The sequence below is a fragment of the Falco biarmicus genome, chromosome 1 (genome assembly GCF_023638135.1).
Source record: "Falco biarmicus isolate bFalBia1 chromosome 1, bFalBia1.pri, whole genome shotgun sequence".
Lineage (NCBI taxonomy): Eukaryota > Metazoa > Chordata > Aves > Falconiformes > Falconidae > Falco > Falco biarmicus.
In genome coordinates this window covers 17,453,032-17,480,414 of record NC_079288.1, presented here as the reverse complement: position 1 = coordinate 17,480,414, position 27,383 = coordinate 17,453,032, and the positions used below count along the sequence as shown (strand labels likewise).

Below are 27,383 nucleotides of genomic sequence, written 5' to 3'. Positions count from 1 at the left end.
TTTCATTTAAAGTCTCGATTAAAATTTATTAGGGAAGGCAATAACAATGAAGGAAATTAAGACATAAATGTGTGTGTGTATATATATATATATATATATATATATATATATATATGTACTGCTCGGTGGCAATTAGCGCTCACCGCTGGGAAGCCTCGCTGCCTGGAAATTGGCTTTGCCTCCCAGGAAACCTGAGGAAAATGCTGCCCTAGTTACTGCTGCCGTAGGTCTTAGGAGAAGCTTGAAATGAGATAGATACAGGGTTTTCTTTCAAAATATGTTCTTGAATAAATTAGTTTGTATCCAGAAATGGCATCTGTTTTCCTTGGCTCAGATATTTTTCTAAAAGTTTTTAGGTATGCAGCTCACACTCAAACGGGTGCCTAATATCTGAGCAGTTTTGAAAATCAGGCCTGTGTTATTCTGAGATAAAACAGAACTACTGTTTTAATTAAAAAAATTAAATACAGAAATGCTGTGGGGTCAGTAACCCCGGCAAAGGGAAAGGACAGGCACTTAGACATCAGGTCTCATGAGGTGAAAATTGTTTTTAGAAGTTAAGCAGCCTGGCATTTGGTAGCGCATACCATCTAACAATAAACCTTCTCATTTATACCTGAGGAAGAAGCTGAAAACACCAGACGCGTCTCTGTTTCTGTTGGAGGTAGGTTTTTACGGAGGCATCTGCAGCAATTTGGTTTACTTTGATGGTTTTGGAACTTGTATCTAGAGCTTCTTGACTGAGAATTTCAGGCCCTGTATCCTCTGCGTTTCACTTGGGCTGCAGCTGGTGTCTTGGAAGAAACCTGGGCTACTTGCTACAGATACACTTAAGTATTAAAAAAACCCACATGGTCTCCTGTTCCTGTAAGCCCTCTGGACTCAGAAGAGCTTCCAGTTTGTGTAGTACTTCTGCCCAGTAATCGCACTACTGCTGAGTAACAGCAGCACCAATGCAGATTTCAGATGCTTGGCTGGAAGCACTCTTAAGAATTACATGGGTATATCCTCATTCTTCCAAGGATAACACAAAACTGTTGAGTTTGACTTAAGCTGTGCCATCTTGTTCATTCTCTTACTCTTTGCTCAGTTAGTCATTTGCATAGTGTTTGGATTATGAAGGACAATGTGAAAAATTTAATTTGATTCTCAAATCAGGAAAAGCAATTATAAATCTTTGATTTTTAAATAGTATTTTCTGGTTGGAAATTATGCATGCCTTCTGTACATTGCTTGAAAGTGTATAAATATAAACCCCTTGTTCAGCCGTTTCTTTTTTGTAATTAAAAAATGCATTAAAGTACAAGTGTAGTTTTAAATCAAAGTTGTTCTCATAGTGTTTCTCATTGTTACATGCGCTGGAAATATGAAATTAATTCGTGTCAGCTTATTAATCAATAACATTTGCTCATGCAGGTCACTTGCTGATTTATCTCCAATTCACAGTTCATTAGAAGGTATGTAACTCTTCAGTGATGCTGTTATTTAACAGATGTGTTGTCACGGTGCTATTAATGACCTCTGGATTTAGCAACTCCTGACACAAGAAAGATTTCAGAGATTATTTACATAAATTTGGAAGTCTTTTCCCATGGGTATTGCATACATTAGGTCATGTAGTATCTAGTAATAAATTTACCAATCTGTATTTTGGAGTCTCTTCCTAGGATGCCCGTGAATTTCATACAGATAGCTGAATCGATGGCCAGGCATGTTTTCAGGTATATGTATGTGCTCAGATATAGGTATCCCAGGCTTTCTCATCCTCCTAGGTATAGGTGGTACCTTCTTAATTGATGCTATCAGCAGATTGCATCAGTGTATACCTGCTTTTCCTGTGGTTGGTAAATGCATGAGACGAGACTGTATTGGAACAAACACTGATCCTTGCAGAACTCTGGCAGTGCAATATTTACCTTTTCAACAGTTACTTTGTTGAACTGAACTAAAAGTTGCTGAAAGGTAGTTCTATACATAGAAATATTAGAAGAAAATATTTTGTATCCTAGTCCTAATTCCTGAAGTAGCTCTGCAGAAGTCTTCCGTGGAGCGGATTAAGTGATTACAATCTACATCTTTTGTTTCTCCTAATAAACTAGTATTGCTGTTTTTCATCAAAAAGCATGGAAGGAACTAGTCCTTTAAAATTAGATGTACAGATATATCTTTGGTGAAATTTAAAGGAACTAACCTCAGATATGTGGAAGGGAATTATAGTTACTGATATAATAACAAAATTGGTTTTTTGCAAGTCTGTAAAACAAGCAGAATGTCCTGAATAGTCAAAGGCTTTATTGGTTGTCTTCATTCTACACAAAATGTTATTTGAGCATGGATGACTTTTGCAAAATTAAGAGGGTTTAGTTTAAATTGTTTGAAGAATTTGAAAGTCTTGCCAGGAGGTTCAAATGACCTTGAAAATTTGAATGCTTCCTGAGCTTTGAATGCTCAATCTTTTTAAAACTAGCTCCTGCAGTTATACAACCTTTACTTCAATTTGGATTTTGAGCCCAAGAAAACAGCTACTGTACTCCCATATTAAAGGCACTGAAGAATAGAGACCAGTTTTGAAAACCCATCACTGGAGTGATGGCAGAGGAACCTGAATGTCACTGTTGAAGCCTGATCATGTAAGCAGACTCAAAAAGAGTTTGAACCAGATATTCTTATAATGCAATGACATCATCTCGTTCCCTGAGGTTTCCAGAAACCTGACTAGCTCTCTGTGTACAGCAATGTGCTCGTTTTTGTTAAGTCATTCTAAACTGAGAGTAGTTCCACTGACATGGTGTCAGTTTTAAAACTGGTGAATTAGATCCCAGAGTCTTGGGTTTTGTATATAGATAGAGCCTTGAATGAAAATTAGATAGTGGAGCCACAAAGGGCAGTTGTAATTTTTGCTCACTGCACAGGAGGGTGCTCAGCCTCTGTCTTCATCGGTAAGAAAGAGCGATTCCCATGGTCATTAGAATGAAGTGGAGAAGCCGTTTTCTGAACTGGTCTTTTCTTGTAATGACATTGTAGGATCTGTTAAATACAATTACTCCAAAAATATGCAGCTGTTAAAGAATTTTAGAAGGTGTGTGTTAATTGCTGTTGTAAGAGCATTACAAAGGTATTTAGGTCAGAAGATGTACTGTAATGATCATCCACTGTGTGAGACACTGGTATTCTCTAATGGGTGTGATTAAAGGTGTCAGAATTTTCAATAGAAGCTTTGAAGTTTCTCAAAATTAGGGTGGTTTTTTCCCAATCTAATGTGTTAATCTGAATGTGTGAATCCTTGTGTGAATCATTCTATTGAATAATGACTTCTCATGTATGTAAAAACCTAGCAGGAGTGGATTTACTAGAAAGGGGTAGATAGGTTTGTTAATTTATAGTCAATCTGTAGTACCTGCTTATAGTTATATCCTTAATTATTCTTTATATTCCTTGGTAAATAGGTTAAAAAAATGAATGTTCTGATATAACTCATAAAACTGAAATGTTTAGAAGACATATTGGTTTATTAATTTAGGTGAGTTTGAGTTTTATAGCAAGTGGGAAAGGGTTTTATTGGGGGGGGGCTCCTGTGGCACATTGTCAATAGGAGCAAACACTGTTTTGCTGCAGCAGGTTGTGTTGATATCTCAGGCTGAGGTATTGCTCCCCGTAAGTGCTTTACACAACTGCTTTCTGTGTGCTCTGGTTAGGGTGGCAGCCTTTAACTCACAGAAGGAAAAAATTTCTCTGTAATTATTAAGATTGTCTGCCATAAAAAGTTTTATTTGACAGACTATAACCTGAACAAATGGTGAGACAAAGAATCTTCTTGCATTAGTTACCATTATAAGTGTAAGAAAAAAATTGGCTTATGAGTGGCTGAAAATTTACTAAATTTCTGTTTACCTTTTTAGAGATCAGTTAAGCAGAGGTCTTGGACATTGCTATCTGGTCAGATTTTAGTAAGTGAGTTAACGTGTTCTGTCTGAAAACAATTTGTTAAACCTCTGTCTTGTGCAAGGTCAAAATATTCTGGCCCTCTGAACACATGTCCATTTTAGTTGCTAAGGAAAACCAATTGTTTTTAAAATACATTACCATTGTCAGATTTCCAGATATGTCTTTTCAGAACTTTCAGAATAAATACAAACGCAGAAATATAGTAGGTAAAATGTTTGTCGTGTTGAACGGGACTAACGTCAGCATATAAATATTTGCTTCGCTTCAGTCAATATTTACCTCACTGGTCAATAAGACTTGTTTTGCACTTCACAAAGTTAATATTTACTTACTGGTTTTAGTTTGGTGACAATATATAAAATTCTCTGTTTCTAATGATATGGAGGGCTTTTTTACTTTTTTTCTAACAAAAAAAGATTTTGTATTAACAGATGTGTGTAAGTTTATTAGGAAGTCTTGCCCACAATTAAGACCGTGTTCATCATATAATAAGATTATCCAGGTTATGCCTATAACATTTTACAAGTACAGAAAGGATAATTAAAATTAAAAAAAAAAAGAGAAAATGAACAAATGTATTATACATTTATATAAATAAATATAAATTATAAAATGAATAAATATAAGACTGTAAATTAGAAATTCCACATTGCTTGTTTTATGCCAGTCAAGTTCTCTGGTAAAGGAAAATGTGTCACTGTTCGTTATATGGTGATTTGGTATTTTGTTTTTTAATGTTCCTTGCATAAGATAAAATAATTAGATTTAAGGAGGGCCTCAGAAACACCATGTAGATTTTTGGCTTATGCAAGTGTTTTTGAGAGATACATTTGGGTAACTCACCAACATGCCTTAAGGAAATGCTTGTCATCTAGATCCAGTGCCTAATTTCTTGCAAATCCAACTTCCCATGAAAGAACTGTAGAACCCTACTGCGGGTTTTGGGTTTTGTGGCATGTTTTTTGGGGTGGTTAATTTTAAATATTTTTTTTACTGTTGGCATTTTGAAAATCTGTACATGGTCAGATATATTAAAAAAGGAGAAAGAAACATGAGGGGGGAAAAAAAGGAAAAAACTTAGTCTTCTGTGGTAGTTTGCCTTTGCATGATGCTATTGCTTTCATCTTTGCTTCTCTTCAGTTTTTTAATTTATTTTGTTGAACATTCTCATCTGATTGTAGGTGAGCACTGCCTGTATCCTTACTTCAGAAATCCTGCACTATGCCTAGATGCTCAGCTAGAGCCCTCGCTTACCAGTTTAGAGGTGTAATAGAAGTGAGCACTGGCTGCTTTTGAAAACTCAAGAACACCCTGTTTTGCTCCCTGTCATAAATAGACTCCAGTATTTTGAAGAAATTATACTCATGTCTTCTACAGTAGCTCTTGTTGACCATCACTAAATGAAAATTTCTTCTGTGCTTCCTTCGTTTCCTTCCCACCCATGCCAACTTTCTGGGGTCTGTTATTAGAGAGTGCAAAATTCTTCCTTGTTAAAACATTGGTATTCTGTTCATGTTTAGATTAATAATGTTAATATTTTTTTCTACTAATGTACTGTACAAACAATATGTTGCTGTTAAAATTGACTAATAGCCTAAACAGAATTGATTTGGTTTAACTAAAAGTCAAAGCTATTAATTGTGAGTATATTACAAATCAGTAGAGATGACTGCTGTAATGCAAAATGTAACACTATAAGATTTTTTTCAGCCCTGGGAAGCCAACATATTCTGCTGGTTTTGATTTATAATAATGGGAGGCTCAAACATTAATAACTGTAAAAAATGGCATTAGGAGAAACTTCCCAGCTCTCTGAGGGCAAGATACCTCTCTTCTAGATGTTGATGGGAAAAGCCATGGCTAGATTAGAATAAGATGAGGCATACCCTGCTGAATGGGATTTTCATGGACCAGACCTACTTAACAATGAAGTTGTCTGGCATTAGCATACTTGAGGAGGCTGCCTGAAAAAGAATGCTGAATGAAGATGCTTGATGTACTCTTAAAAATGAATAAACAAATAAATAAAAAGGCTGACAGGCTTTTAATTAAACTAAGTAATCCATTCAGAAAAGGAGCATGTACTAGTGAAGCTATTGGACACAGATTTTAAAATGTAAATGTTGTGGAGGAAAAAATTGTTTTTATACAGCTTTATTGTATTCATTAATGATAAATATATATCTTAATACAAACTTCTAGCCATGTCTAAGTACTTTCTGTTACAAAGGAGTCACCATGGAATCTGTGTCCGCTGGAGTTTATAGAAGTGTCAGAAACTATGCCTGTTGTGATTTTCAAGGAGGTTTATGGTTCTAGAGGCAAAGCTATATAACTTTTCTCTAATTTTATCAGAATCATAGGTAAAATTGAATACGCAAAGAACAAGTAAATTTTTCAAATGTGTTGGCAACAGTTTCCCCAAGAACTTTACTGTGCTTTCAGCAGTGTGGTCTACCTCTGCTGTAATTTTTAGGGCATAATCTTACAAATGTATATGATTAGCATACATAAGTGAGTAGTCTCATTAGAATAAGGGCTTCTTGTCTGTGAAGTTATTTGCATGAGTTTGTAGGGTCAAGGCCCCCTTTACCTCAGTGTTATATAAAAATAAAAATACTGCTTTGCCATTAGGAAACCCTTCTGCATATGCCCACATATAGCTCACTGTTTTCCAATTTCATTAAAAAAATTGTTTAGTTGGAGAGGAGATACTGATATTTGTGTTCATTACAGAATTTGTTAGGATATGTATCACACAGAAACATGTGTCTATAATTTTATCATGCGTGCCCTTGTTGAAATCAATGGTGGACTTCCCATTGACCTTAACAGCAACAGGCATGTGTTTCTAGATGTCTGTGCGGCTGGTAGTATAGTATGCAATAGTAACACTGTAGCTTGTGAAAAGTGAAAAAATAGTAACTGAATTATGCAAAATGAAGTATTACTTATTGCTGATATTATGGATATCCTTTGGCCCTAGTTACTGGAAAATCAGGTATAGACTTCAACACCTTGGTGAAGACGCAGCACATTTCTGAAGTAAATACTGAATAGGAAACTGGTATCGTTTAAGCAGTTGTTCATACTTCCCCATGCTTAACCATGCAGATGTTTTGGTTGTACAAATTAGAATGCAGGTGTTAATTCAGAAGGCAAAGGTTTCTGGAATAAAGTACTTTCCTCTTCCTAATTTGAAATTTGGTTTTTTTGGAAAGCAAGCACAAACATAGCCATTTTTCAATTAAGTCAGAGTAAATACAGTAGTTACACTTGTATGGTTTAGGAGGAAATGCACAGATGACCTTTAGATCCTTATAGTTGACTGGTCCACATTTCCGAATGTGACACTTCATTTCCATGGAAAAATTTTCTCCCATGCATTTCATATGTATGTCGTAGTTGGATGTATGCTTATTTTTCAGTGGTTTAGTTATAAGTCAATATATGATAGTGTGAGGTGTTTGACTTTCAACCTGCCAGAGGCCTTGTCTGCAGCATATTGTTAAGAGATAGTGCCATCTACTTGGTGTCTGGTCAAAGGAGATAACGCTGTTGTTTGTTAAGCAAGACACATTTGTTATTTTGCTGTGATGTACCCTTTCCTTGCAGTGGCATACTTAAACCCAGCTCTGAGGAGGCAGAGAAGATTCAGTATGTTTGCACTTATGACATGAAACAAAACTAGTGTCTTTTTGCAAAGATCTCCAATTCTGTCCCTGAGAGTGGTGATTTTATGATTTATACAGTTAGAGATGAGGGTGGTGAGGTTATTTGATTAATTTAATCTTATGGTCTGAATCTTCAGTTGAGCTAAACTCTCTGAACTAAATCACAGCACACCCATATCCCTCAGACAGTCAAATAAAACATCTGTTGGATAATGATTATCTTAATTTAAGAGTGAGTTCTAGCTCATACGGTACTTTACTTCATTAATAGAAAAGAATTAATGGAAGACTACTTACAAAAGTACTTAACTAAGAACTACTTACAAAGTAAAACATTGGTGAAGGAATATTGAAATTAATCTTAGACTCATATATAACTTCTTTCAGAAGACATTATAATGATTAAGCATGTAAGCTTGCATGATTTGAAGTCTGGCGTTGTCTTCCCTATTTTCAGCAGAAAATTACTGGGCTGTCCATCAGTTTCAGCCAGGTCTCTGACTGCTCATAGATCAAAAATGCAAACACTAAGTTTGCTGAGGGCCATTCAAGCTCCAGCCAGTTAGCAGGCTCATGTTTATTGATATGGTAGTTGAAGTGCCAGCGTTTTAGTGAAAATTGTAGGACTTGACTGTCTGAAGCTAGGCAAGAAATCATAGGCAAATGCCTAAATAAAAGGCCTTTTCTGAGTGGTCCAGAAAGTCCTAGTAACTTGGAGGCCTGAGCATGTCTGGTGAAAAACAGGTTTCCTAGTATGTGTAAATAAGGATCTGGATGTGTAACTTCAGGCATTCAAATTTGAAAAGTTTGGTCTGCCGCTCTATAATTTCTGCTTTTGATTCTGGGTTTGTCACACCACACTGCTTGTGTGTGTGTTCTTGTGTTTGTTTTGAAAACATTACAGTTATAATTTTGACAGTAGCTTCCTAGAGAAGACCAAGTGGAGATTTCAACTGTGTGAGCAGGGTCTGTGGACAAAGGAGCATGTGGTTGAGTATGTACAGACTGATAAAAGATCCTCTTCAGCTCAGTGAAAGGGGGGGAGAGCTGGAGGACAACAGCATGAGGGAAAGGGGACAGATACAGGTAGATTAACCTATAAATTAAATATGTCATAGCACTTTTAGGATTCCAGCTATAATGTACTAGATGCCCAAAACTTTTGTGTGTGTGTTTGTGTGCATACATACTTTTGCAAACTTCCCAGTTGTGCATCCCATCTCACAGAACTTCCTTATACAGAGGCTATTTCCTTGTGCCTTTTGGCAGCAAGGGTCTGCAGAACGTGTTCTGCACTGTCTTCCATAAGGCCAGTGTGGTGTTCCGTGCTTATGGAAAAACAACTAATTCAAGGCTTGCAGAAGAGTTGGCATGTTTGTTTAAATTTCTCAAATGCATCACAGCGATAACAGCAGCTGTACAACATCTCTCCTGTGCGTATTTCTGTGTGTAGTAAAACATTATTTTTTTCTATTAACGTATGAGAAAATATGAAACACTACAACAAATTAATATCTGTGAATCCTGCCCAGGGTCACTCTGATATCCATCTAACATTTTACAGTACATTCAGAGAAAGATGTGAGAGCAGATAAAAGGCATTAAGCAATGAAATTATAGTTAACAGAAATGTTTTGTATTTTTCATTGTTTGGATCCTGATACAGTAATTGTTCTCTATCATGCATAATTGCCATAGTGTTAAAATAATTGTAAAATGCATTACTCTTTGGTCCATAATTTCAACCTTTATATAGGTCACATAGTTGTGTATGTACAGAACTGTTTGTCCATGACTGTTTAGCAGGTGCACATAATTAATGTCTGTTCTTTAAGTAAGCTGAACTTTAAGTAAGTTCTGTTGAACTTAACCAAGTTAACCATTTTTCAGCCTCCGATGTTGCAGTAAAAATGTACTTCCTTAAATCTGGTTTGCTTGCAGACAGTGTCTGACACAGTAGATTTAGTACAGCTGCAGTATTAACGTTCAAAACTCCCATGCTGCACAGTTTTCCCACATGCTACATAAAAATGCTGTACAGTTTCTGTCTCCAAGGCTCCTCAATTAGGGCATTAACTGACTCTATGCCTCCAGTTTGGTTAATGTTTTTATTTATATATAATACAGTTTTACACACTCACTCAAATTACTGTTTATTGCAAAATAAGTATGGTAAAATAATAATTTTACCCAACATTGGCTTAACATTGATTTTCAAACTGTGAAAGTCAATGGAAGATAAATCTGGGAGAGGATTGGTGAGATGAAAGATGCAGAATCATGGACTAAATGAGTTGCTAGAGAATAACTTGTGCTTATATCTATTCTTAACTAGTTATAAGAAAATATAGTGGAAAATTTTTCTGCCATTATGAAGGAAGCAGCATGGATTTATGTATCCTTTGGCAGTGGGAAGTGGGGAAAATGCTCAATTAACTGGGCCATTGCTTTTATTGTCTCCTATTACAGCGTTGAGTTTTGTTAATGCAGTTTCAGAAGGGCAGCTTTTCCATGTTTTTGGTGGTTTTTGGGGAAGGCATACTGGCTTCAGAATGTATCAGCGAGGTTCTGAAGGTCAGTTTGTAAGTTACATTTTGAAAGGCGATGGAAGGAAATGTGGGTTTCTTTGAAGACTTGACCTGTAGAACCCTGATGGTTTGGCTGTTGTTGAGTTCCCAGTCAAGAACAAAATGGACCAAAACAGATTTCAGTCTTTGATCTTTCCATCTGCTCATACATGATAGGACCGTGCACTTTCACACTTTCATAGCAATCCGCCGCTATGTCATTTAATCCTTAAAGGCAGTGAATGGCTTCTGTGCCCGTTTACTTTTACCAAACTTGAGAGTAGTCTGCTATACTGAACAAAGCACTCAAATTCATGCTTCAAGCTCAAGTGTTTGCAAAATGTGCATTTTATAGACTGGATTTAGTTTAGGAAGATTTTTGGAAATGTAAATTATTGGTTTTAGGGAGTAGATGGATGTTAGAGCCCTGTGATAGTTAAATAACAACAGGAGTACAGCCTCCTCCGTTTCTTTCCATGTCAAAAAAAGTTCTGTTATTTTTATCTTCTAAAGAAATACTTCCTAACCTTTATTTTACCAGGGGTGCTTTTTAGTGACCGACTAAATTTTTTGGACCTTTATCCATTTTTCAGTCCAGGTTTGGAAATTACGCCTTCCCTCTTTATTCAGCCTCTAGTGGTTCCTCCCCTTCACAAAAATCTCAGCTTTGATTCCTTACGGAGTTGGCAGTGGAAGATAGGGAGCCATGCAAAATTCTTGCTGGTGCTGCTGCCGCATCTCCCGACAGGAGTGCAGGGTCCTGCAGCTAGCAGAGCCCTGGAGGAGGAAATAGCGTAAACATTCTTTATAAAGCAGAGCAAATAGGTGCAGGCAAGTACTTTAAATTGAACTGTAATGAAATTATTGTTTATGGCCCAGCTTCTACCTTATATCCAGAATGTGTCATTTAGGTGATTGGGCCAGCAGGTGGCAAATATAATTGAATTCAAGAAGATAAATAAGGAAGTAGGCTGGGGATTGTTTGCTAAAAAGAAGACATCTAGTTTACTAATTAGGAGGATTTATAGGATGCTGTACTTAAAAATAGATGATTAGTGATAGCTCATCTTAATCATGAAAGTTAACTTACAGTTTCAGTTTCCTGCAGCCAGCATTGCCGCAACAGTCAGGTGTGTGCTTAGGAGAGTGTGGGGAAGCTAACCTCATGTCAGTCCACCTGGCATGGAGAGCAATGGCTCGGAAACCGAGGGCAAGGGTCGTAGGCCGTGCTGCTGCAGCTGCACAGCTGTACAGCCAGAGTACCTGTGTGCCTTGGGTTGCACTTCTTACTGCAGTGTAGCTGTAGGTGTAGAAAAGAAAGAATCATGTCCAGTTCTGTGTTAGTAGTCACCAGAAATGATGGACCCCCTGCACCAGACACTGTTATTTTCATCTGGAAACTCCGTGACAGGCTGCACAGAAACAGTGTTATTAATTTAGAGAGGAGGTAGCGAAAGATGCAGTGTATTACATCTGTCTTTGAATTAGGTAGAAAGGGAATAAAAGTTGGATTTTTTATAATTAATTATAAGAGAGTGTAAAATTATAGACTATAGAAAACTAAGATGGAGATTGCTTTTGAAATTCTTATGTATCTAAGTAGCAATCTAAAGGTATTTTAATCGAAATCAGAAGTAGATATTAAACTAAAATGTTTGTCAGTGGAGACTGAAGTGGATGTTAAATCAATGTTTGGGGTTTTTTTAAAGGAAATGGTGAGAACTCTGGCGTTTAGGTCAATATCATCTCTCATTAAAGTTATTTTAATGTTCAAAGCTGTATCAATTACTGGTGAGCTCGTCATGGCAGCCATGTATGAATTGCCCATTTCCTTATGCCCTTATCCAATTCATTTCTCTGTGCTACACTTTGGAATAATTTGAATATGAAGTGTATCAAGAAAACAGAGTTGTTTTGTTCTAAGAACTCAAGCAGATCTGTTCTTCACAGAAAGTAACAAACAGCCAGAGTGAATGACCATGAAGGAGATTGCATCTGAGATTGTAAATATTATTTTGAGAGACTTAGATTTCCTTCTGAAAGAAAAAAGCATTAAGGGTTATTTTGAAAATGTAGAAGGGGAATAATAGCAAAAAAATTCCTGTAAGATAAATTTGGCTCACCAGCCTTTTTGCTATTTCATGTCTAACATTCATTTTGGAGATAGAACAGTTGCATCAAGCTGAGGCTAGTTTGGTTTTATGTGCCTGGTAAAATGGAGTTGAGTCACAAGGATCTGGTCCATTTTCTTCTGTCACCTAATACGCTGTTACTTTGTCTTAGATTATTTCAGCCAACCAAATACTTTTTTATTTTTTTATAATTTGGAGAAAAATAAATAAAGTTTCAAAGTAAATATTTTTATATTCATTCTCATGTATTTAGATGTTCTACAGAGCTTCTTTATTGCATATACCTCCACGTAATTTGTACCAATAAAATGCAATGCTGAAGTAGAATAGTTAATTAAAATTTAGATTGGAAATAGATTAGTTTCATTTGGTATTTCAGAGAGTTATGATTTAAGCTTTTCTTAGGCCCAGCAACGAATAAATTAATATACAAGGAGTATGAAAGCCATGCACTTCAGTGTTGAAGCAAATGCTCATTAGGAGCTGTGGAATAAGAGGCTTCTTTAATACAGAAGACTTGCACTTTGCATTTGACAGAGCTGTTCCGAGCAGGGACTTAAAATAAATACCCCAGGAGACTGAATTTTTGTTGATTTGATAGGGACCAGTAGGCCTAGACATGTCTTGATCTATTTGCCATTCCTCAGTTGCCTCGGAAAGCACACTGCTTTGTTACTGGAACTTCGCTTTGGGTGTAGACTTCACTCCTGAAAGACTAATGTGTCTCATAGACAATCCAACTTAGTGTAAGAATTATTTTAGTTTATGTATGATTTCATTGTTCAGACATTATGTATTTTGAATGTAATACAAATTTAGATTTTTTAGTATTTGTGCTACCTGCTTTTTGTGTGTTTGTGTTTACTGCAGCTGAAAGTTATTATGTAAAATGAGTTAGTTGGCATCTTTAAGGGAACTGCCAACATGTATTTGCCTGAGTTACTTCAGCAGTGGAGAAGAGAGGAAGGATTCCAAACACGTCATCCTGATTTCACAAGTCTGCAGAGATTTCCAAAGTGACTTATCCGTGTTAGGTAGTAAATAGCACTCCACTTTTGTTACATACAAATGCCTGCATATGCGCACTCCCTCTCTGTACACATGTAATCTGTAGATCCTTATCTGTCTAGACGTACATGTAACATGCACTTTCTGGACTTAAGTCACTAAACACTAAGAATAATTGTGTATAAAATATTTGAGCATTTATACACATATACAAGATACAGAGGAATTTAGTTATTTTTCATTTTGAAATAATGCAAATAGGAAGTAATGCTTGAGCAAATAAAATTGCAGTTTAGTTTTTGTTTCAGTTCACCGTGCTATTACATGGCCCTTGAAAACTGTAGAGTAAGAATGCGGTGATAAATAGGGAATGACAATCCGTCTTGTTTTCATTGTGACCAATTTCTTACTACATTGATAAAGTAGATGTCTTTATTTGCATTCGGATATAAAGATTCCTTACTTTCAAAATTAATTCTGTGTAATAACTCAGGGTTGCAATTATTTTTAAAGGTGAGCGCTATATTCCAGTTCTCAGATGTTAATATGTATTCTGATATTAACAGCAATTACTATGCTAATTATCACTATGACTTTTTACTTTTTTAGCGGCATTTCTGAATGCTGTTGGTGGGACTGCAAACTCTGCCTACTTAAGAGTACCAGTTACCTTCTTCTCTTTTGGAGTCTGTGTTTAGTAGAGCCTTTGTAGGCCCTGGCTATGTAGATGAATCACCATGGTCTCTGTCCTGTACTGGTGATCTATGAGCCCTGTACCTACAAGTAACCCCTTAAGTGCACGCACAGGCTGAACTCAAAGGACATGTGAAGTAGCAGAGTAGGGAGAACGGGCTGTGGCTCCAGCTTATGGTTAATGCAGACAGGCACAGCTGGGAGAATACCTCATCTCAGACATCATATTCCACTGCTGCTGCGTGAAAGACTTTAGCCTGTACTAAATTTTAAGCATACCTACAAATTGGGCATTTTAGAAGGAAAACTATAGGAGAGAATCTCTTCCAGAATCTGCATGCACAACTATGTAAACATACTGATAGACTTTAGCAACTAAAATCTCGGATGGATCTGTTTACTGAGCTTGTTCCAGCTGTCACAGTTCCTTCCTGTGATCGAACTGTGCAGTGTACCATTCCAGGCAATAGAGCTGAAACTAGACTTTTCATTTAATGATGCTTTCATGTTGAGAGCCCAGTTAGTGATCGAATGTTGAAGAGCATGGCTTTATATAACTTACCTTTCATTGCACTGGAACTCCATGGTAGAAATAGCGGTAGTATTTAGTTCCCTAGATAGTATTCATCTGCCTTAATCATGAAACTTTCTCTTCTTTCATTTTCCTTTTCTATTCATTACACCTTTTTTTTTTTTTTTAATTTATGGAACAAATTAAGGCTGAATGCTATAAGTGACTTCTTAATTAGATAACTGATTTAGTTCCAGCACATAGCTTGTATTGTAATGTATATGAAACATGGTGGCCAAATACTGCATGGTACAGTACAGCACTGGATTAAGAGTATTGGTAGGCATAGGCAGTTGGTGTGATCCCACCACTAGCAGTCAGGTTATGATGGCTGTCTTGTGTTGCAGAAGCTTCTGCTACTTTGAATGTTCCCTGCATCACAAAGTCAGAGTTCAGCCCGGATCCCTCTATCACTCCCACTTCCTTCCTTGGTGGGTGTAACTCTGTAATTGCTTGGTCTGGACAAACTGCATTCTAAGTCAAAATGAATTACATCTTTCTCATTTCCTTGAATATACAAGAGTTTTCTCTGTTACAGAAGATAATTATATTTGTCTTTGTATTTCCAGTAGTACCTTGGATCTATTTAAGTAGTGGGAAATGTTTTTCCAGTGTCCTGTGTGATTGACTTGACAATTGCAGTTATAATGATCCTGCATTCCTTGGTTGTAGTGCAGGTGTAGAACTTCTCTCTAACTTTACTCCAGAACAGGAAAATTATTGCATCTTACCATTACTAATTAACTAAATGTTCAGAGGCAATACTTAGCTCATAATGACAGGCATTCCTCTATCTATCAGTTCCAAAAGGTCTAAATTTTTCTGTCTTCACCCATCCTGAAGTAACAAAGGGTAGGAGAGAGAGGAAAGGGGAAAGGGAAGCTTTGCTCGCTCAGATCTTGACTTCAAAAACAATGATGAAGAAAGCAACCCTTGTGTCTGGGTTTCAAAACCAAGGCACCAGGATAGCCAGCTGGTGATTTCTGAGCAACTGTGGTGGATACTGTTCACAGTTCTCTGCTTTGACAGTGTTTAAGCTTTGTTGTTCAATTTTGTGCATGAATCCACTGGCATCGCCGTCATCGTGGGAGAGCATTTCCCCTTCTAAAGAGCTTCTGTGGAATCTCCTGCAACACACAGAAATTGTGCTGTACCTTTCACCCAGGTCCTACAAATTAAAGCCTCTTAGTGCAGCAAAAGCATGTTCTCTTTGTTGTTGTTTCATGTTGTGTACCCATGAAGGGTCCTTCTGGACTTGATTCTAAAGGAATAATTATGCTATTTAAATATTAAACATCAAAGTTCTTCTTTTATTGTTAAACCAATATTAAAGTAGGACAAAACTGATTTACAGTTTATGGCATTGCATTCCAGAATTGCTGGCGTTGCAGCTGATGTCCTGTTTCAGCAATATTGGCACTGCCAGGAGGCTCAGAAATGTAGATTTTAATCAAAAACTTCATTTGAGATACACTTCAGTTAAATTATAAATTAATCTTTCCTTGTGAACTTCCAAGCTGTTAAAAAGGGCAAATGGCTGCAGCTTCCTTTGAAACAATTCAAAAGCCTGCTTTTTGTCAGTATATGATTTCAGTATAATGGAATTGAAAGTTGTGTGTCTTTTTCTCACAGATTGTTATTTAATCACTATATATTAGCTTTCATTGCCCTTTTGATATATTTAAGCTCATAAACTTATCATTGAATAGATTGAATTTACCATTATGTTGTTACTTTTTATGAATAGAATAAATCAATATCAGATACGTTGGTTTGCACTGAATTGTTTATTTTAAGGGATGTTTAAACTTCATTGAAAGAAAATGGAAGGTCTGATGCCTAGTCCTCCACTTTAAAAACCACTAGTTGGTAACACTTTGAGATACAACCTCCCTCAACAAGCAAGTGCTATACATGTTATCCAGAGATGCAAGGCTAATTAAATCTCCTAACATCCTTCGAAACATAATATATTTTGCAGTATTCCAAAATATAATATTTAAATATTCGCAAGTTGTTTTATTATGGCAATAGAAAGCTTTCATTTCATTATTAGGGAAATATTCCAGAATAAGACTAGGTGGGGGTTTTTTGCCCATTGAAAATACCACTCTGCATTGAAAATGTCTGTCTGAGATCTCCTTTTTTATATGTGTATATATATATATATAAAATAAAATCTTCCATAACATGTAATCCCCATTCAGAAATCAGATGCTAGCAGATTAATGAGAACTACCCTCTAAAATGTATTGCCCAGTTCTTATATTTTTAGTACCTGCAAAACTTGAAAAACATCTGTTTTGCAGAGAAATAGCTATTAAAATACACTTAAGCAGGAAGAGCTGTCTCTTAATTCAGAGTCAGAACTTTGCTTTGCCAGGGGTTAGTTGAGCAGCTGTGATTCCAGAAAAAGTGATGAACATTTCTTAGTTCTTTTGATTATGAGGAAATGGTAACTTATTTCGCTTTAAGGCTGTAGTCCTCAAATAATCTGTACAAACCAGCTGACTTTGTCTATGAGTTTGAAGCACAGTGTTAAGAAAAATAATTGGGTTCATTGTATCATTGAATTTGAGGGATGTTGTTTGTTGCTTTTTTTGTTTGATACATGTTTATTATTATTAATCAGGTGAGTTTTTGCATAGGCAATTGCAAAAGTATGTATAGTGGATGTAAAAACTTGGGAATTCTTGTATCAGTGTAATCATGTAGTAACAGCCCAGACTTTGTGCTTGACGGGGGTATTTTGTTTGGATTCTGTGTTGCTTCTGCGGTCTTTTCCTCACCAATTATGTATGCATCTTTATTATTATATTAAGTAGCTAATTAAATTTGGTCAGGTTAACCTTTCTTGATGATTAGAAGTAGGCATCTCATCCACTGAAAAAGCTAATCATTTTGAGTGGAACATCTTGTTCTTGTTTGAATAATTATCTTTGTTTACATTCACACAGCATTAATCACTTGAACCAGACATCTTTTGGAAAAAAAGGGGGAGTGCCCATAGCAGGTTTTCAAATGCTGTATACGTAAGTTATAAGGAGGATGCATTTCCCTTCATTCCTCTCATTGAGCAAAACAGGAAGACATTTTGAATTCGTAATGCGGAATAAAAGCTGTATTTTCAAAGTACACAAAGAACTGTAGTTTGTTTTCAAATAACTTGTAAAAGAAAATCTTCCGAGCTGATCAGCTGAACTAAGTCTTGTTTCCTCTGTGAAAATTGTTCAGCAGTAGCATTGCAATATTTTCCTGGTGGAGTATTTTTCATTCTTTTCCAATTATTACTGTTATTATTTTATAACTCTATTTGTCTTTGCTCTGTGGTCTGTTCTGTTTTCGAATGCTAGTGAAAGCTTCTTGGTCATTTTCCCTATCCTTCCCCTTGGTTTGATATTTTCTGCCAACTCTTCTGTCTTAAAGGTGGGGTTTTTTTGGCCTGCAATGGCTAGCTCTTGCGTCAGTACAACCATTGCCTTTACTGCTCATGGAGGAGTGTATCCCTAACGAGTGCTCCATCTGTTGTGGCCTCTGTCATTGAGGTTGGAAAGACCAAAAAGAGAAACTGCAAAGTGACCTTCTGTTGGTTTTGCAGTGCTCCCTCCACCTTGCATCTAAGGCTTAAGAGCTCTTCTGATTCTTCTTTGAGGAGGACTCTATAGCTCAGTCAAAAGATATTCATACTGAAGACTCTTATTTTGATCATTAAATATTGTGATGGTTATAACCTATTGCTTCTCAGGAACAAGGTTGGGGGATTATAGGAGCTCTGTAAGCTCAATGCTCTGTGGTCCAGAGAGCAAGTAGGATACTAGGAATTATTAGAAAAGAAATAAAGAACAAACATGAGAAACTTTTTGATACCGCTATAAAACCTTCATATATTTGCATCTTGAGTACTGTGTGCCTTAAAAAGGATACGTTAAAACAGCAAAAGCTGTAGAGCAGGGCAACAAATGCAATCAAAGATATGGCAGATGTGATTGTGAACCGTATTCCCGTGTTCCTTCTAGAAAAGGCCTTGAAGTCATTTAAAGATATAACTTTTTTATGCTATTCCTTTTCTGATTAAAATCGTCTTCTGTAAGTGATTTTATGGTGCATATAAATATTATGGTTATCAGTCTTCACAGTTAAAATAAGACTTTTCTCTTTGGCAAGAGGAAAGCTATACATGCAAATTCATATTCCTAATGCATTTCCACTAACTGCCCTTATGTTCCAACAAAATTAGGAAAAACTGTATTTTTCACACCTTCTTTTTATTGGTTTCTTTATGCATCTTCTATTCTTTGATTCTCACTTTATTTCTTGTTTCCTTACCTTTCCTGTTCTTTTTCTTTTTGTGGGTACATTCTTGGCTACATTTTTCTCTTATATTTGTTTACTTTGCCTTGAACTTTCTCCCAAATCCTTCAGTTTTCCTCTTTTTAGCTAGACCGATATATACACATTGAATAATCATTTTTCTCTCCTTCCATTTCTGCTTCCTTTCCTCTTCTACTCCACATTTGCCTTTTCCTCCCTAATGTTACAATTTTTTTCTTGATGTTTGTTGATGTCTCTCTTTCCCATGTACTTTCCTCTCTTTTTCTCATTATTTTGTACTTTAGTTCAGAAGGAGAGACTGAATGGGGATTTGGGCCTTGAGCTTTTTCTTAATAGCGCAGATTGGGTAGAAACTACCTTAAAATTGTGGAAGGTAGGGTATCTGACCTGTGGCATGAAGATGACGGAGGGAAAATAAATTCCTTTTTAGCAAATTTAACTTCTCCTAAAAATTCAGGCTCCATCCTTGCAGCTGGAAACAAGATAATATAATGGGTTGTTACAAGCTGTTAAAATTTGAGTCTGAGGAGGGGGAATAGGCTAAGTTACTCTATGAATTGTTCTGTTCTTTGTGGGAGGCTGTTAAAATAAAGCAACAATATAAAAGATGAATTATATACAATTTAATGTAAAGCTGTCTGATGTCATTATGGTATTTCTTCCTTGATTGTCTAACATTTGTGTACTTTTAAAAAGTTTTACATTTTTTGGTTCTTTCTGAACATTATGAAAATTGTACTGAGAGGAGTAAATTCATCTGCATAAAATTGACTGCAAAGAGCAATTAGTCCTTCATTAATATGCAAATTCGGTCCAGTGCAAATTCATCTATATATGAGGCTTAAATATGCAAGTCAGTCTTGCTGTGCGAGAAGCCCAGATGCTTTTATTTACTTTGAAATTGAGGGATTTGGTTAATGATGTTGTTGACAGGAAAACTTGAATAAATTTGATGATCACCATCTTTCATATTAGACGAGGCCCACGGAAAAAAATTACCAAGTAAAATACCAATTTTATTTGGTAATTTCCTATTACCAATCTAGTAATAAAATGTAAGATACAAAGTAATAGAGTTAGATTTCCTGATGTAGTTATCCTGAGACTTAAACTGTTCCCCAAAGATAGAACCATTTTTCTTAAACTTTGTTTTTCCAGAGGGTAAAGACATCTACATAAGCTGTATGAATAACATACTGCATAGAGATTTAATATTGGAAAGTTAGCTTTGTTGCTTGTTTCATTTGGAGAGAGTATATATGCCTGGGAATGAAAAGGCAGGAGCTTTATAAATGACCGTCATCATCATCTCCCATTAATTATCAGTATCACCTTCACAAGGTTTGGTGTTGAGGCCTTTGCTCTGAACCTATGGAGCCAGACCGGAAGCCGTTCAGAACCCACAGCCAATTATATTTGGATCACCTAAGCTAATCAGTAAACATCTTCTTAAATATCTGTAAGTCTTTTACAGCCCTCAGTAACACAACTTTTTTACTGCTGTCACTCAACGTGGAGTGGCTCAGAGAAGCAGGATTTTTTCTTACCAATAAATCTAGGATGTGATGTGTCTTGCGTGTTTCCTCCTCTCCTTGCTTCTGCCCCAGCATGCCGTGGTTCTTTGGGCTCTTTGGTTTTGTTCATTAACGCCACAGCAGCAATCGCTTGGTTGTGAGTGGGTAGGGTTCCCTTGCATATTAGTCTTGTTTCGTCTGGAAGGAGAGGGTGCACATGCTGTTCCTCGTGGTGTTTCTTCCTTTTCCTTCCTCTGTAGTTGTGTCAGGCCTAAACTTAACTTTGGCTTAAGCAACCTGGTCTTTGACTTCAATTGTGCACGCTTTTTCCTGGACTGCACTTGTTCTGTCTTGCTGTGTATGTGGGACATGGACGCTTTCAGAATAACAGAGAAATGTAGTTTAAATGGCCTGAAGTCTGTGGCAGTTTATAAAGCTCTAGTTGTAACTACCTGAGGACCAGTTAATGGATTATGCCATTTGATTCCTTTAACTTCTTGGCACAGCTGTTTGGGATATAAATCCTCACAGTGGAGAACAGTTAGTTTCCAAATCCTTAATGTGCTATACTAGGCAAAAAGTTTATAAGAGCAATGTTGAGGAAAGAAAAAATGTAATGAGACGCTAAAATCGATGTGCTAGCTCACCACATGATGTGGTCTTGCAGGTGAATCCAAAAGCAGGAAAAAAGAGACAGAGTTGAGTGTTTGGGGGGAGCAGGGGAGGGGTCCATTACTGTTGTAAAGGCTCTGGTTATCCTACAAGGGAATCTGTCCTGTCTTACCATCAGAATAAGGCATTGACAGCTGTCAGAAGGCATAGTATAGAGGGTGTATTTGCAGTACTTAATAGTTTAGGTGAGAAATTGATTAAAAGGTGAAACTTTAAAAACAAAATATCTTCTGAGACTTAAACACTCTTTGCCTTTGAGAACACATAGTTGGCGGACAGTTTGTATTATTGTTCACAATGCTGTAGATGGTACTGGGCTTTCTGATCTAGCTCCCAAAAGAAGGAAAATATTAATTTTCAAATATTTAAACAATAGGCATCTCGGCACAACCTGAGGTTGTCTCCTATCAGCTATGTAATCTTTATATTCTAGATTAATAAACACTTCAGCCTTGGAGTTTATTAGTCCAAAATATATTTACTACCTCATAAATTCAAACCCCCTCCAGTTATCATCTAATTAAATTGCAGTATTGTGCATGCTATCTTTGGGGATGTATTAATAATGAAATTATCTTGTGAAACAGTAATTACATACTTCATGCATTCTTTTCCATACTTTTTTTTTTTTTTGGTGTCTATGTGATGAGTGAGGCACACAGTGATCCATTGTTTTGAGCTCCTCCAAACTCTGTAAGTATCCAAGGATAAGCAGATTTGGGTGTTTGGGTTTTTTCTCTTAGTAAAAGAGGGAGAAAAGTTTGTGCATTTTTGTACTTGGGGAAGGGAAGGGCCAATACCACTAGACTAGGAACAGTTACGAAACATGATTGTGCAAGTAATTTTAGCTCGTGTTTTCTCCTCACTCTTTGAGGAGATTATTCACAGGGATAAAACCTACTTACGGGATCTTTTTTGTAAGGCAGTTCTTACTGCAGTTGCCAAAAAGTGAAGACAACCACTTTGCAAGAGAAAGCTCCTTTACGGCTCTTCACTGATGATGTAGATTTGAAGAAAGGAAAATAGTCTTAAATCTCTCTCCTAAGGAAGGCTTTACTTACAGTTTTTTCAGTGGTAAGTGTACTTACTATATTCTGATTTATATATGTATTGGCCTTATCTGTGCTTGTGCTTTATCAGGGTTGTCCTCCCATCTTCTTGTAATACACTGGATGATTGTCTATTGACAAGATTTCTTTTACTCATTTTTATTCACTTAAAAAAGAATAAGGTGTTCTGAATCCTGGCTAGTGTGCATTTTCTTTACAATGAAAGAAGCACAAGAGGCAAAATAGTTTGCACATACCTTCCATGTACTTGAACTGGAGAGATAAGCTATTTGAAAAAATACATCTATTGAGCAATAATATAAGTGTGTGATTCTTGTTGACACAGGCTCCTGCTCTACCTGCCAGAAGCGGGGTTTTATTCTCTGTTGTACTTCTGGGCACTGCAATCCAAAAGTTTTATTTTCAGGATCCATACATCAGTGGAGTGTCCTGCTCTGTGGCTGCCGTGTTGTCTTGTCATTTGTACAGCCTTTTGGTTGTTTCACTGCAGTTACTGTGGTTACGCAGGTATCCGCATTTAGAAGAAGGGCACTTCCCATCAGTTTCTTCACTGGATCTTTTTGGCCTTTCCAGCACAAGAAGTGTTTTGCCTTCTTTCTAGTTTCCTGCTGTAAAAGTTCTACGAGGTCTAAAACCTTGTTGGAATTACATTGAAAGTTGCCCTTTTGTGAAACATGCTAATATTCAGACCATGTCTGGTAATTAACAAGCATCAACCAGTCTTCCAGAAAGTTTATTTATTTAAAGAAGTCCTTTTTTTGACTAAGTGTGCTAAACCTCTTGACATATGGACAGATAGAACCTGGTTTTATATTGGTCAGGTCATAGAATTTTTATTTATTTATTTAATATGATACTAGGTAGTAGTCATTCCCTTTGTACAAAGGGGTTTGATTCAACTTCCAGCTAGAACTCCATTCCTAGTTGCAACCTAAGGCTTTATTTACATTTCTCAGTCATTGTGGGGCCAAGTTTTCAAGTTTTCCACGTTTGGACTCTTTTCTATTTCACTACAGAATCCTGCAAGACTTCTGCGAACAAGAAGGCCCATTGTGTATGAAAGCAGATAGCATTTCTGGTACCTAATGCCTACTAAACCTGGTTGGGTTTGAGTATCTGAGTAGTAAGAGTGACTCAAAGCTTTAGCTGCCTGAGTAGATGAAAGCCTAGGACTTCAGAGGAACAATGGACATCTTACTAAGCCATTGTTACAGTACTTTCCCTTCTGACCTAGTGATGGGTAGCCAGGTCTTCCTGAGGCAAATTAAGTGAATTAGGCAACAAAGACAATAACACAAGTATTTTCCAGCTTATTGTAAAGCTTTATTTTCACACTCTGTGGTATATGTGATATATATGACTTCCAGGAGGTTGCAAAACAAGTCACAAGAGGTATTCTGATTTCTGTTTCCAATACATTCCAGTAAGGTACTATTTGCTTTATCCAGTAATGTGCATATGTGAGCAATCACAGTTATTTAAATGAGACTGTTTACATGGATAAGTGATACTCTTTGAAAATAAAGAATGTGTGACAAGCTTCTGTATTTTTGTGAATACATTTTTGTAAACTACGAAGTACAATGTAATTATTGTATGACATGCATTACAAAATCTCGAATGATTTTATCAGCCCAATGTCAAGGAATTTACACCTTTTGAGACTGAACAGTCTTGTGCTCACTGTCTTAGTAAAATTGGTGTCTGATACCACTTGGTCAGATGGAAGAAAACATTCTTTCTGTTGTTTTAAATAGCAAATGTCTGCAAAGAATAATTACACCTATGAGATATTGCTCAAACATACATTTTTTATTTGCTTGGGATTTATTACTGGTTTGTCAAAACCTGCTGATTTCCAAACTTTTGGGAGTCTAATCTTTCTTGTGGCTATTGGTGAAAAAGGCAGTCTGTGTGTCCACAAAACGGTAGAATGGCTCAAGTTTGTGTCTTGCCTATGCTGTCACACTAAATTGTTTGTCACTGCTGTCTTATTTGCAAACTTTTAAAATTAGACACTTTTCTAATGTTTTTTTTTCCTGTTGTGAATAAATTCACTGCAGAATACTTGCAGAGAAAGAGATGCTTGTTGTCAAGCAATTATATCAGATGAAACATACAGAAGGGTAATATTATGGTCTGAAAATGTTTTACCTAATTTACTGGCATGAAATCTGAAGATGAATTCTGGAAATTTAGGGAAGAAAAAAGACAGGGTTTTTGGTTTTCTTGATTTTTATTTTTTTTCTTCTTGTCCTCTGTATTTTGCAGTAATTATTCCGAGTCTTAAGTTCTCACCTTGTGAAAAACACTGTGGCTGAAGGTGTAAAGAAGACAACGTTAAAGCTTTTGCTCACTTATGGAAATTACTCTGGAGACAAACACAACTCAGAAGACAATGTTATGAGCTACCTGTAAGTTCTGGTTCACAAAACCGATAAGGAACCAGAGATACTTCGGAACTTGCAAATGAAATTTATTCTCAGTGTAATGGTTGAGCTCATTATCTGCCGCTCTTTCTAAATGTAAACTAAGGAGTGAAATACCCATATATTCTCTATATAACAGCTGACATGTTTTCTGCATTCCTGTGTTTGCCTAAAAAGTCATGAATAATCAGCTTAATTTGATGTGCAAAATACAATGCATGGATGAATTCTGATACATATCACTTGCCATGCCTGTGCTGTTATGAGAGGCAAAAAAGAAACAGAAATTAAAATCTTCCTGATAATTTTCTCATCAGTTTTTCTCCAAGGACATATCTGTAGGTGGGTTCTACAGACAGTGTCTGGGGACGGGTGTGTGTGTGTCCCTCTGAATGCCTGGTCTTGTATGTGTCAGTTATTTTCTCATGGTCTTTCTTTCTGTATTAGAAATCAAACCTACCTTATCCCTTCAGATGTTTAGTCCCTGTAATCTTAACTAGGAAAAGCTAACCTGAAATATTTACTTTTCAAACTTTTTATTATTCAAATTTATGTTTAAAATAATTTTTACAAATTTCTACATGTATTACAAATAACTGCCCATGTTACTACTGTTGTAGTAGCAGAACAGGCAGGAACCAGCAGCAGAGACAGATGTGATTGTAACAGAGGTTAGCATTTTATAAGTAATAGCCTGGGTGTAATGAGACTTATGGTTTTAATTAACTCTTAAAATGTTTTTAACACAACTGAAGTAAGGAAGTTTAAACCCCAATTTACTACTTCTAACTCTATCAGGTTTTTCCTTGCTTGTTTTGGATGACAAACCCCAAAATTTCTCTTATTTTTAGAGATTTTCTCACAGAATAGAATATCTATAGTTCTAGCAAAAAGGGAGATTTGTATGGGTAAAAAGGATGAGTGATAACCCCCATGAGGTGGGAAAAATAAATCAGTCTGTGAGGTTAGATTTAGTTCTATATTGGTCTGTTTCTTTCTTGGAAATCTGTACTTTTGCCAGAATATGCACCAGCATTATGTAGAATGACGAAATTTGGTCAGAGTATTTCATATAGTTGGTATATACTCTTGCTGGAAAGAAACAGCTGGGTATTTTCCGTCATAATGTGACCAATCCACCTCTGTTGTTGTCATTTTAATTGCTGTGGCTGTTTTTTTAAGTCCCCTACAGAAGGTCTTTGTAGTGACAAGCGAACAGTTTACGCTTCATAAGCAAACATAAAGAATGCTGCTGCTAATTGGAGAGGGAGTAATGCAGTTATGATTCCATCAACATTTAAGTTACATTGTTAAAGGACACGTTTTGGTCGTGTTTATGTTGCCACATAAAATTTTACTCAGGGTGAATTTGGTGGGGAAGATTTTATAACAGGAAAGACTAATGCTAGGATTAGGGGGAAGGGAGGGAGAGAGAGAAGTTAAATTTTTCTAACCCACATACACAGTATTAAAGATAAGCATTTTGTTACTTTTTGTTTATTATAACTCTTAATCACTGGCTTGTGGAATAGCTTGTCTATGAAAATGGGAAGACTGCCTCAGAAAAGCTCCCTTTGCCCTGCCCTGAAGAACTGTAGCCACAATGTTTCATGTTGGCAACTCTTTGAAAGTCACCCGTTTCCCAAAGGAAGGAGGTTGTTATTCAGTAATTTAGTCTTTTAGGGTTTTTTTTCCTAGATATTCTGCATGTTCTATCTGTAGACCTCCCAGCTTCTACAAGTCTGAAGGATCTTGTTTTAACCTTCATTTTTTTTCATAAATTACATTTTCATGGAATACTTGGCTATGGATTCATAGTTTTACAGCTACGTGCCCAAAGTTGTTTCCTCTTAACACTGATTTGTTTTTTCTTTGCTACTTACATCTCTCTTCTCAGGTAACAAAATGACTGGAGCCTCATCTCGAATAGTCTTGGGAGGGTCAAAGGCGTGTCCTTTTCCAGTTCACTGGCTAGCTTGTTGGGTTTTAGAAGATGCAATTTTTTAGCATCTAAACAGGGAAATATCATACTTACATGAGAAGAATCATAGAGATGACAGGGCTTCCCCCCAAAACACTTTCTGTGTAATTGCTGAAGACATTCCAACCCACTCTAATGAAGTGTACTGTCTGCCAGTCATTATGCTCTTCTTGGAAGACCATCTGTTGCACTTCAAATATGTAAAGGTCTGCTATCATTTATTGCACCAAACAAATAGGTTTCTTTGTCTGACATGCTGTAACTGGTGAATGTGGGCTAAAGGTAGTTTCACTTGCAAAATGCAGGATGTTCTCTTTTGTTGCACTGTAAATGAAAGGTACTCATTCATCTCAAATTTTGGAAGACAAACATACTGATTAAATTAATTTCAGTGCTTTTGAAGAATTTCAGTTTATTTGGCAACAAATTGTTAACAACAACAACAAAAACCTGAAATGTATTTTCTCTTAACTCAACCAGGAGCACATTGTAAGATTTTTGCTTCTGGTGAATGAGCCTAGCCATTGTACTGTTATCCAGATTTGATATACACTGACATTTGAATTAAACTTACTTTAACTAAATTCTTTAATTATTTTTATCTGAAAGTAGTAATTCAAAGAACCTTTCAGCGGTAAAAAATAAAGAGTCAGCAGCTAGAGATAACTAGAACCTTTCTTCTGATATGCATGAGTCATTTATATGGATGTAATACTTGGTTGTACAGCCTTTATTTATATGAGTTAACTAGGATCCTTTCCATGAGTAAAAGGTGCCAGATCAGGCATTAAATGA

General features: G+C 36.4%; 2 long non-coding RNA genes across 3 annotated transcripts; one reads left to right on the top strand and one right to left on the bottom strand.

Moving 5' to 3' along the window:
- Positions 1-76: 76 nt before the first annotated feature.
- LOC130155581 (uncharacterized) lies at positions 77-27,383 on the top strand. Of its 2 annotated transcripts, XR_008824112.1 has the most exons (4): positions 77-664; positions 1,417-1,457; positions 24,450-24,592; positions 26,505-27,383. It is a non-coding gene; the product is annotated as an uncharacterized LOC130155581 (long non-coding RNA). The 2 variants fall into 2 exon arrangements; XR_008824111.1 differs by lacking the exon at positions 26,505-27,383 and having other exon boundaries at positions 24,450-24,923.
- Positions 8,471-17,257, bottom strand: LOC130155583 (uncharacterized). Its single transcript, XR_008824114.1, has 3 exons — positions 14,582-17,257; positions 11,277-11,486; positions 8,471-10,963 (listed from the first exon to the last, which is right to left on the bottom strand). It is a non-coding gene; the product is annotated as an uncharacterized LOC130155583 (long non-coding RNA).